The 10,556-nt window shown below is 55.6% G+C and overlaps 1 protein-coding gene across 2 annotated transcripts in view; it reads left to right on the top strand.

Moving 5' to 3' along the window:
* Nucleotides 1–54: 54 nt before the first annotated feature.
* Nucleotides 55–10,556, top strand: part of Capn5 (calpain 5) — a 54,256-nt gene continuing 43,754 nt past the window's right edge. Inside the window, exon 1 of one of the 2 annotated variants that reach the window (XM_005379845.2) lies at nucleotides 55–231. The gene's annotated coding sequence lies outside the window, so the exon portion shown is untranslated. The other variant, XM_005379844.2, reaches the window with a different exon arrangement.

Below are 10,556 nucleotides of genomic sequence, written 5' to 3'. Positions count from 1 at the left end.
CCAGCTCGCATGCGCGCAGCCCTGCCCGCCGCCGAGACCACGCCTCTGGCTGCCCCTGGGCGGAGGCTGCGGGGCGGGGCCGGTGGGCAGAATCCCGGGAGCCCGAGCTCAGCCCCCACCCCAGGGCCTCCGGGGCTGCATCTCTGGCCAGCGCAGGCGGTCCAGCCTGAGCTCGCTGCCCGCGCGGTGCCTGCGTCCCCGGAGCCGGCCCGGGCCGCGGCGGGGCGGCAGGTAGGAGGCGCTGCGCCGAGGGAGGCGTGTGCGAGCGCGCTCGTGTTCCAGGGGTGTGTGTGCAGGTGCAGCGCGGGCCGGCGCCGCCTCCCCAGCGCGATCCGAGTAGGGGGCTGCACGTCCCGCGGGCCGGGGTCGGAAGGTGAGCGCCGGCCCAGGGCCTGAGGGGGCGGGGGCCTTGAGGATCGGTCCGGGCGCCCAGGGCTCAACCCCACCTTCGCCCTCAGCCCGCGGCGAAGGGCCTTTTCCGCCTCTGGAACACCCCCGGGTGTTCCCACCTCCCCCTGGGTGTTCCGGAGTCATTTTCCTAAAGCTACTGGGGCCGGCTTGGCAACAGCACCGTTTATTTCCTCCTCTTCCTTGTAAATCCCTCTTCCTGTTACCCCCTCTGCCCCTTCTGGGTGCCACCCTCTCTACACACCGCTTGGGGAAGGGGGCAAGACCGAGATTCCGGCTGTCCGAACCGCGTCGCCTACTTCGCCCTCCTCCCCGGGTTGGATGGGGGCCCCTTCTCCGCGGTGCCAGCGCGGGGTGTGCGGTGTTGGGGGTGGGGCGGGATGGGGTGGGATCTGGCAGGGAATGGCTCTTCTCTGATCCTCTCCAGGTTCTCACCTGCACCCCTCGCGGCTGGGTGTCAGGGGAGACCCACCTGGGGGACCAGAGGTGAAGGAGGGCAGATCACTAGCAGGTGCCATGGTGGGGGATCCAGCCCCTGACCCATGAAGATAGAGTGGGTCACAGTGGGGTGAAGTGAGCCACCCTCCTAGGACTTTGGAGCGAGAATTGGGATCCTTCCCGGTGCCAGCACTGGAAAGCGAGCGCTGAGGGCAACTCAGTGCCGGGTGAGGCCTCCTGGGGGCACCACTAACCGGCAAGGGTCAAGACTTCCCATAGTCCTTGGACTGGTGCTTGCACCTCACCCCGAATCCTGGGGTAGGGTGGGCACAGCTGCTGCTGCCCCCTGCCAGGCCAGAGCTGAGTGCCAGCGTTGAGTGCTGCGGCAGAGGAGTCTGCCCTGAGGAGCCTCTGTTCTGCGGGAGAGCCTGATGGGACAACAGATAAGGCCCCACCCGGAGGCCCCAGGGAATTAGGTGGGGCCCATCTTTGTTTGGGAACTGGGGACCAGTCCACTTGTCATCAGAGCTGGGTCTGGAAGGAGTTCACCAAAGGGAAGAAAGGGCGGGACATTGCCGCCTAGGGCGCAACGCAGGCAAAGGCTTGGAGGTGTGCGGCCGAGGGATAGCTGGACAGGTCAGGATTACATGGGCAGGTGTGTGTCTGACAAGGGCCATCTTTGGCTATGGTCATGGTGATGGTGGTGGGGCTGCTGTCCAGGCCAGTGAGCAGGAGGCCACAGCAGGGAGAGGCTCCCTGTCCTTTCTGCATGCCTCCCTGGACTAGGCTTGGCAGGAGAGGAGAGGACCTGATAGAGGCCTCTGGAGGAGGCAGAGAGGTGCCATGAGGTGCACAGGGCCCTAGTGTTGGGGAAGGATAGGTGGGGTGCTCTCTGAGATGGGAACCACCACTTGGGGTGGACAGATCTGGGGGAATTTCATGAGGTCAGATTTGGACTCAGTGTTGTAAAAGATCTGGGTTCGTTGGGGGCATTGGAGACTTTGCTCTGAGGCCAGTACTGTCTCTGGCTGCCTCTGCATCTGCTTTGCTTGCAGGTTCTTAGCATAGCCCTGATCACTTGTCCCCAAACAAGAGCCCCTGGATCTCCTGGAGGACACAGGGAGGTACTTTCCACCATTCTCCTACCTGCAGGCCCTGTCTTCTTTCTCCGAGTCCTGCCCTGACCCTCCTGCCTACTGGCAGAGTGCTTCTCCTGTCTCAGTTTCCCTGTGTGTGCAATGGGGGTGAAAGCTGCCTATCACAGAGGTTGGGGGATGATGATGAAGTTAGAGCAAGTTACTAGAAGTACTTCCCTAGTACTTGGTGTTTGGTAGCCATTGTAATGAATAGGAGTTGACAGTCAGCATCACATTGTCCCATCACAGAGGAGAGGGCGGAGGAAGGAGGGGCTTAATTTAGGATAAGAGTGGAAGGCAGTGGTATCGCTTCCCCTGAAATCAAATCGGAGCCCCCTTTGGCTTTCATGGGTGAGGGGAGCTGCTGATCTGTGCAGGCCCGCACCCTAAGTGGTTTGTCTGTGCCTGACCGAGTCTGCTGACCTCTTATTGTCTGGGGAGAGGCAGGGTGGGACAGCTGGGCACCCAGAGTATGTCATGTGAACATCTCCCTGGGACCCAGCTATAGCGGTCAGGTTCCATGACCCATTTCCCTTGGAGCTGTGTGGCCTGGGCAGCAATGGTGGTCTGTCTGGATGGCCATTTGTCTGCAGCTGGTCTTGTTACCTCGGGCCCCTGCCCTGTCTCTGTCCCCATTTATTCAAGCTTTCTGAGTGCATTTGGAGCCCCTGCTAGCCACCTCTCAAATCCCCCAAACACCTCTTCTGCCCCTTTATCCCTTTGTCCTTCCTTGGCAGGACATTCCTTGGCACGCCTTGGGCCCCCAGGCTTGGCCTTCAAGGCCCCCACTTCTGCATCCTCTCCTGGCCTGCTGCAGATGCTGCCCTGGGGTTGCCTCCTTCCATTCCAGGCAACTGCTGACGTCCCCGGCCTCAGCCTTGCCTTTCTCTGTTCGCTGAAGGCAAAATGGGCCAAGTCCCTTTGGGGCTCAAATCCGGGATGTCGGTGAAGCCAGCCCTCAGGCTTGGACAGGAAGTTGCAGAATGTGTGTGTGTGCTGGCCTGGAATGGCTGAGTTACCACTCCCCATTCTCGCTGTTCAGACGTTTGAAGTGACCCCAGCTTTCCCAGAGCTGGGGACATGAGGTGTCAGTGACTGAAGTTAAGGGAGCCTGTGAGTGTGGCCTGTGGTTTTCTGTCACAGTGGGACATACGGTCAGCTGTGGGCGAAGGCGCCAGCAGCCAGCGCAGACCAAAACCCATCCATTGGTACACAGCTGTCCAGCACTGCCAGGTGAGCCCAGGGCTGAGGGACAAAGTCTGAGAGCTGCTGATCTGATCTCCCTCTCTGCTTAGCCAGTCCCTGCCGTGGTGACCCCACTGCTGGGAAGCGTCTGCCAGTTGGTGAGGTGGGATAACAAGTAAAACATGAAGTTCAGGGTGACTTTTTTGTACATGGGCGCAATTCAAGATGTAGTAACTTCATCCTTAGGGTGGCTTCCCCGAGCAGGAGGGGAGGGGCTCCTTTACCCACCACCCACTGCTCTTTAAGAACAGTATTTTGAGGCCGGCTTTGGTGACACACTCCTACAATCCTACACTCAGGAGGCTGAAGCAGGAGGATCAGGAGTTTGAGGCCAGCCTGGTGCACATCCAGACCCTATCTCAAAGAAACAAAGAACAGCATTTCTTGCTTTCTCTGCTGTAACCAAAGACCAGAAAGTTAGTTAAAACAACACAGCTTCATTCTCTTAGAGTTTTTGATGTCAGGAGTCTGACACGAGTCTTACGGGGCTGAAACCTGGGCTGGTTTCTTCTAGAGGCTCCAGGGAGAATCCATCTTTGTCTGTTCCTGCTCCGACGGCTGCTGGCACCTTGTGACCACTTCACCCCACTTTCTGCTCCCTTCACCAGTGCTTTGTGCTCTTCCCCGGTCAGATTCCCTTCTGCTTCCCCTCCCTTGGGAATCGAATGCTCCCTATGGCTGAGACAGACAGACACCACACACATACACAGCATCAGCCTGCCTCCCTCTTTTTTTTTGACCAGGAATCGAACTCAGGACCTTGAACTTGCTAGACAGGTACTGTGCCACTGAGCTGTATCCCGGGCTTTTTTCCCCCTTCTCTTGTGATTATGCATCCAGATAAGCCAAGATAATCTCCCCATTTTAAGATTCTTAACACATCTGCAAGTCCCTAGTGTCATACACGCCAAGTCGCAGGCTCTAGAGATTTGGATGTGAGTATCTGTGGGGGCCATTCTTCCGCCGGCCACAGGCACCATGCCCTGTCATTTCAGGCACCATGCCCAGTCCTCCACCCCTGCCCCCAATCCCGGGTGACCACAGCTGCTGGCTTCCCCGAGCCCCAGTCCTGGTTCCCTGTGAGGTCACTGTCAGTGTCTGGGTATTTCTTCCCCACCCTCGCAGCCCGGGAGCCTTGCAGGCAGGGCCTGGGGCTGCTGCACCACTGACCCTGGGGCCCCCCTGAGCCACGGTGGCCAAAGCTCAGGGATGTTTGGGAGAAGGGGTGTGCTGGTATGTGACCACAGGTTGCCCTGGATCCCGACCTGCCTTTGACAGTGTGCTAGGTCTTCAGGGTGGAGTACAACTCATTTCGGACATTTCTTCGGTAATGGCAGTGCCAGGCAGGGGCACTGGATCCTCGCCATCACCTGACAAGATACAGATGAGAGTGCCGAGTCCTGAGGCCGAGTCCTGCTTAGAGCAGAGGTGAGGGTGAGGGGAGAGCAGTGAGGGGAGCAAGTTGGGCCAGTGGAGGGGAAAGACCTTCCTGTCACAGATGAGAAGCCAGAGGTACAGAGACATTAGTCGCCTCGCCCCTCCATGGGCCATCTGAGGACGGGCATGTGGACAGGACAGAGCATCTCCGGGCCAGTCAACCATTCTGAGGCTCTGATTGGCCCCCGTCTGGGCATGGGGAGGGGGCATTGACCTTCAGAGCTCCTGTGGGCAGGAACAGGACATGGCTCAGAGCAGTGAGGGTCCTGGGAGTGCTGCCGACATGCTGCTCAGCCTGAGACGGGTGTGCCGACCTAGGAGGAGTCTCCAGTGAGGGACCTCAGCCAGCCCCATGTTACTGAGACCTGCATGCGATGGGCCCACCCTGTGTGGGTCTCTGTTGGGCCCTGCTTCTCTCAGCTTTTTCTGCAGCCTGGTCTCACTTCCTGTATCAGCTTGGGCCCTGGGCCTCCCTTCCTTTCAGGCTTCTTATGAATTGTCGCACACAGTCACACCCCCAAGTTCTTAGCCTGGCTTACAGGGGCCACCACTCGCCTGTGGCAGTTCTGTGCACGTCCCTCCTTCCTCTTCTTTCTCCCCTGTACCCTGTCCTCCAGCCTGGCCTAAATGGCATCTTTCCCCAAAAGTCTTCCACATTGATCTCTCAAATTGCAGTCCACCCTGTGAAGGCCTGCTCAGATGCCGCCTCCTCCATGCAGTCTTCCTGTCTGTCTTCCTGTCTGAGTGACTCCCTCTTCCTCTGCCTTCCTGGGGTCTAGGGCAGAGCCTGCCTGGCTCCTCGCTCTCCCTTAGCCAGGGACAGAGCAGGACCAGGTGCGAGGCATGGGCGGAGGGACACTGGTAGGACTCATAGGGGCTGGTGAGAGTGTCTCTGTCTTGGCGTAAGGAAGGGGTGGTGAGCCAAGTGGAGGGGGAGCTTTGATGTGGCAGGCTTCTGCCTTTGCCCTAAATGTTCCTCTTGCCCCTCTGAGCCTCTGTCCACCATCTATGCAGTGAGAACAGCACAGCTCATTTCTAAGGTCTGGAGGAGCTCAAGCTGAGGGTAGAGATCTCAGTTTTCCTGTCTGAGGAATGGGCACCATGGCTCATCAGGTTTCACGCCTTGAGTCTTGGAGGCAGGTGTGCTAGGGGCATAGACTGCCCATGTAGAAAGAGGAGTGTCTCCTTCACCACTATTTCACAGTGAGAGCTTGCAGACCAGAGAGGGCAGGGGCTTCCCTGGGGTCACACAACACAGTGGGACAGAGAAGTGGCTTCTGTGACTATCAGAGCAAGTCTTTCTGTCAGGTTGTGTCCCCTGCAAGGGAGTGAGTGGCGCCTGTGCGGGGGGCTCCAGCCATCACACCCCCGCCCACCCTGGCAGAAGGAAGAACGCCCCCTCTGCGGTGCTCAACTGCATCTTCCCCCGACCCTGCGCCTTCTTTGCAGGACATGGCCTGGGCTGGGAGCCACTGTCCTGGGTTTTCAGTGACTGAGGGCTTCCCTGAGATGTGAATCTTCGAGTGCCAAGGCCATGCAAGCTGATCACCCAGGCTAAGCCTAGGCAGAAAGCTCCTGGCTTTTTCCTGTCCCTGCCCGAGTCCCACTGGAACCCGTGAGCCGGGATCCCCCTTTCAGAGGTTCCTCTCCCCTGTTTGTCCTGCTAACAGATGCTTTCCAGCTCCCTGCTCCGCATGACATCCCGGGCAGGACCCAGTTCCAAGCCCCAAACGAGGAACAGCTGTGGAGTCAGGCCTCATGACTCAGTCAGGGCCACACAGAGCCAGGCCCAGAGCCCAGCTCCTTGCTCCTGCTGTGGGGGCCATCAGTGCTCCAGGGCCGCCACCACCTCCACAGGACCAGCTGGAGACCTGTGGCCCACGTGTGTGCTCTGTCCCGGGCCCTCAGCGTGGGCTAGCAGGGAGCCACCTGGTTGGATTTGTGTGTTAGAAAAATCACTCCGCAGCTGAGTGGAGAACAGATTGGACACAGACAGAAATGATAAGGAGAGGGGAGGGAGGAGAAAGACAGGATTTCCCAGCGCTGGTGCCAGCCTGCCTGGCGTTGGCTGGAGTGATTCATGGAGCCTGGCTGCCTGGGCTCTGGAGCCGGAATTGGGGAGCTTGGAACCCTGAGTGGCCAAGGAGCCAAAGGACAGAGGTGGCCCTGGCCCAAGCCCAGCTCTCCTTCCCCTTCCTGCCTTCAGTTTCTCAGTACAGACACGTGGGGTATGGGGGCCTAGGAGGTCAGAATACACCCTCCACAGGACAAAGGGACACATTAAGAGCATTATTAAAATGGCCGCTCATGGGGCAGATGGAGAATGACAGTAGGGTACGGGGTGACAGGCAATACATACCTTCACAAAAACAAAAGCACAAATGACCTGTCAGCTACCACACTTGGAGCCCTGGCCTTCGTAGGTCCCCCTTCCCTGGCATCTGGCTTTCCCTGGCTTGGGTCACCTCATTAGCCTCTGACCCCCACTCATGCCCCTGACTCAGTATCCAGTAGGCACCTCCACCCCCAGCCTGGCTTCCTCAGCCCCACCCATCCTCCCACTGCTCGGGTGCTCCCCACCTCCCCTCCGCCTGCTGCCCCTCCTGGTCTGTCTGTGGCATTGGCATTCTCCCTATCCAGATCCCTCCTTCACAAGCTGCCTCACTCCTGGAAGCACTGACTGCAGTGTGTTCACCTGAGGTAGCCTTGAAACCACCCCGCTACTTCAGATGCTCAGTGTTAGCCCAGAACAGGTGTCAGCAAAGATGTGCAAGTGAGAATGACAGTGTCTGCTAGGTGCTGAAAGCAGCATAAAGGTGCAGCCCTTCCTTGTTTGTAGGGCAAAGGGTGATTGTGTGTGTGTGTGTGTGTGTGTGTGTGTGTGTTGCTGGGAGGGGGAGCAGTTGGAGTTTCAAATGGGGGCCTTGATCACCAGCTTGTGGGTGTGGGGCAGTGTTGGCTCCTTCAGCTAGCACTGGATGCTGCCCTCCTGCCAGGCTTGTGGCATGATGGACTGTAGGGAGTGGGCATTGCTGCACCCTCCCTTTTACGCCACCACCTGAGGGCTTGTAGCCCTGGGTTTGCCTCCCCCGTAGCCCTGTTGCCCTCCATCAGGGTGTGAGCTACTGGTTCAAGCTCTGTGGCCTTCCTTCTGGCCAAGTCTTGTCCTTCTCTCCCTCCCCTCCATGTGGCAGGATTCTGGTCTGGTTTATGCTGCTATAACAGAACATCTGAGACTGGGTGATTTGTAGAGGAGCGCAGGTTTATTTTGGCTCATGGTTCTGGAGACCAGAAAGTCCAAAATTGGGCGGCCACAATGGGTGTGATCCTCGTGCAGCTTCAACTGACAGCCAAGAACAGAAGAGGAGACAGACATGTATGAAAGCAAGAAAAGGGGCCATCCCCCAGCCCTGGTAGCTCATCTTCCCCATCAAGGCGCTCACTCATTCATTCACTTCCATCACACCTCCCACTAGATTCCAACCCCCCACTGTGCCCATGTGGCGAAAGAAGCCTCAACCTAAGAGTTTTTTTGGAGGGTGGTGGGGAGCAAAGCATATTCAGGTGGTAATAGAAAGCCAGATGAGTCTTCCGAAGACAGCTGTGGCCAAGCCCCTCTGCTCAGTGCCTTCCTCAGCATTCCACCACCTCAGGACAAAGCCTGATCCTTGTGCTGGCATACCAGGACCTCCAGCTCATCCAGGACCCTTTCCCTACCCCTCACCTCTCTCTGAGTCCTCTCAGCTCCTTCCTATGAGCACTGGGCCTGCTCTTCTCAGGGCCAAGAACCTGTGGAGGCAGCCTGAGCCTGGCTGGCACCCCCTCCCCAGCTGCAGAAGAAACTTCGAGATCTATGCTCTGTTGGGCCGGGCAGAAGAACACCATTCATGCTGGACTTTGTCTTGCTCTTGAGAGCTCTGAATGCCACAGGTGTCCAAGGGATGGAGGTGGAGATGGGTAGAGAGTCACACAGTCTGTGCATGATCAGGCTGGGCCAGGGACAGTGCTCTGACCAGTCTGGCACTCTCTTGCTCTGCCTCCCCAATTTGTTCCACCCAGGCAGGCAGTGTCCAACATGCCAAGGCCACAGCTGTGAAGAGCCCAGATCTGGGGATGCCTGGGTCAGGGGAGTCAGCCTCCCTTCTTCCCAGGATATCTGCTGGCTTTTTGTTGTCTTTGAAGTTTTTGTTGAAGCATGAGTGATCTACAGCAAAGTGCATACATCTTAAGTGCAGAGATCAGTGGATTTTCAAAGGGACCAAGCCCATAGAACCACCACCCAGATGGAGGAAGAGTTTTACTAGAGCTCTCAAGGCCCCCTCATGCCCCTTCTGGTCACTCCCCAGAAGCAGTGCTTCAGTTTGGGTCTGGAAGCTCCCAGAAAGGCCGATGCGTTAAATGCTTAGTTCCAGGGAGGTTCTCTGGGGAGGTGGTGGTACCTTTAGGAGTGGGGCCTGGTGGGAAGGCTTTGGGTCATTGATAAGTGGCTCTCAGAGGGGAGTTTGGGGCCCCATCTCTTCCTATTGGCCAGGACAAGGCTGGTGGTTTTGGTGTAGCATGTGCTTCCCACCGCTGTCATCCACCAGCCCCACTTGAGGCTTTGAAGCAAGTTATCAACCCTGTCAGGCACTGGAAACTTCAAACTGTGAGTGAAGTAAACCTTTTTAGAAGTTGATTATCTTGGGTATGGGGTACAGTAACAGAAAGCTGGTTAATACACTTCCCATCATCCTGTTTTCTATTCACTGTAGTGGGTTATGTCTGCTTTTCCTTTTGTAAACATTAATTCTTTAAAATGACAAATAGAAGTTGTATCTATGCATCGTGTGCAATGTGCTATTTTGAAATAAGTGTACAATACAAAACAGTCAAATCAAGCTAAAATATTCACATTTCTTCACATATTGACCTTTTTTTTTTAATTAAAAAATTCCTTTGGTGGTGCTAGGGATCTAAATTAGGGCCTTGCACATTTTAAGCAAGGGCTGTACCACTGAGCTTCATCCTAAGTCTTGATTTTTTTTTCCCCTTTTCTTAGCAATCTTCAAGAATACAATGCAAGCCAGGTATTGTGGTACATACCTTTAATCGTAGCTATGCAGAAGGCTGAGGCAGGGGGATTGTAAGTTAAAGGATAGCAAAAAAAAAATAAATAAATAAAGTGGTGCACCAAACTATAAAAAAAAAGGATAGCCTGGGCAACTAGTGAGATATGTCTCAACATGAAAAAAATAAAATAGGGATGAGATGAAGCTCAGTGGTAGAGTGCCTCTGCATTCAATTCCCTGTGCCACAAAAACAAAACAAACAAAAAAAGTTATTATTAATTGTGGTCACCATGTTCTATAACAGATCTCTTGAAATTATGCTTTGTACTGATGTACCAGCTCTGGCAACCATTATTCTACCCTTCCCCATGAGGTCGACTGTTTTACACTCCACGTACAAGTGAGATCATGCCTTATTTGTCTTTTTGTGTCTGGCTTACTTTACCTAAAATATAACGTCTTCCAGGATCATTCATGCTGTTGATCATGTTCTATTTTTAATTTTTTTGTGGAGCCTTCCTACTGCTTTCCATCCTTGCTGTACTGCTACTCTTTTCTTTCTTTCTTCCTTCCTTTCTTTCTTTCTTTCTTTCTTTCTTTTTTTTGGTGGTGGTGGTGGTGGTACTCTTACTTGAACCCAGGGTCTTTTCACTGAGCTTCATCCCCAGGCCTCTGCCCCCTTTGTATTTTTATTTACAGGATCTTGCTAAATCACTAAGTTGCTTCAGCCTGCCAGAGTGCTTTATTAGAAGCGTGCACCACCGCACTTGGCTCTGACTGTACTAGTTTGTATGCTCACCAACAGGGTACAAGCCCCCTTTTCTCCACATCCTTACCAGATTTG

This window comes from Chinchilla lanigera, unplaced genomic scaffold (genome assembly GCF_000276665.1).
Source record: "Chinchilla lanigera isolate Chin_1 unplaced genomic scaffold, ChiLan1.0 scaffold00013, whole genome shotgun sequence".
NCBI lineage: Eukaryota > Metazoa > Chordata > Mammalia > Rodentia > Chinchillidae > Chinchilla > Chinchilla lanigera.
Note: the sequence above shows the minus strand (reverse complement) of the source record. Positions and strands in the feature narration are given on the sequence as shown.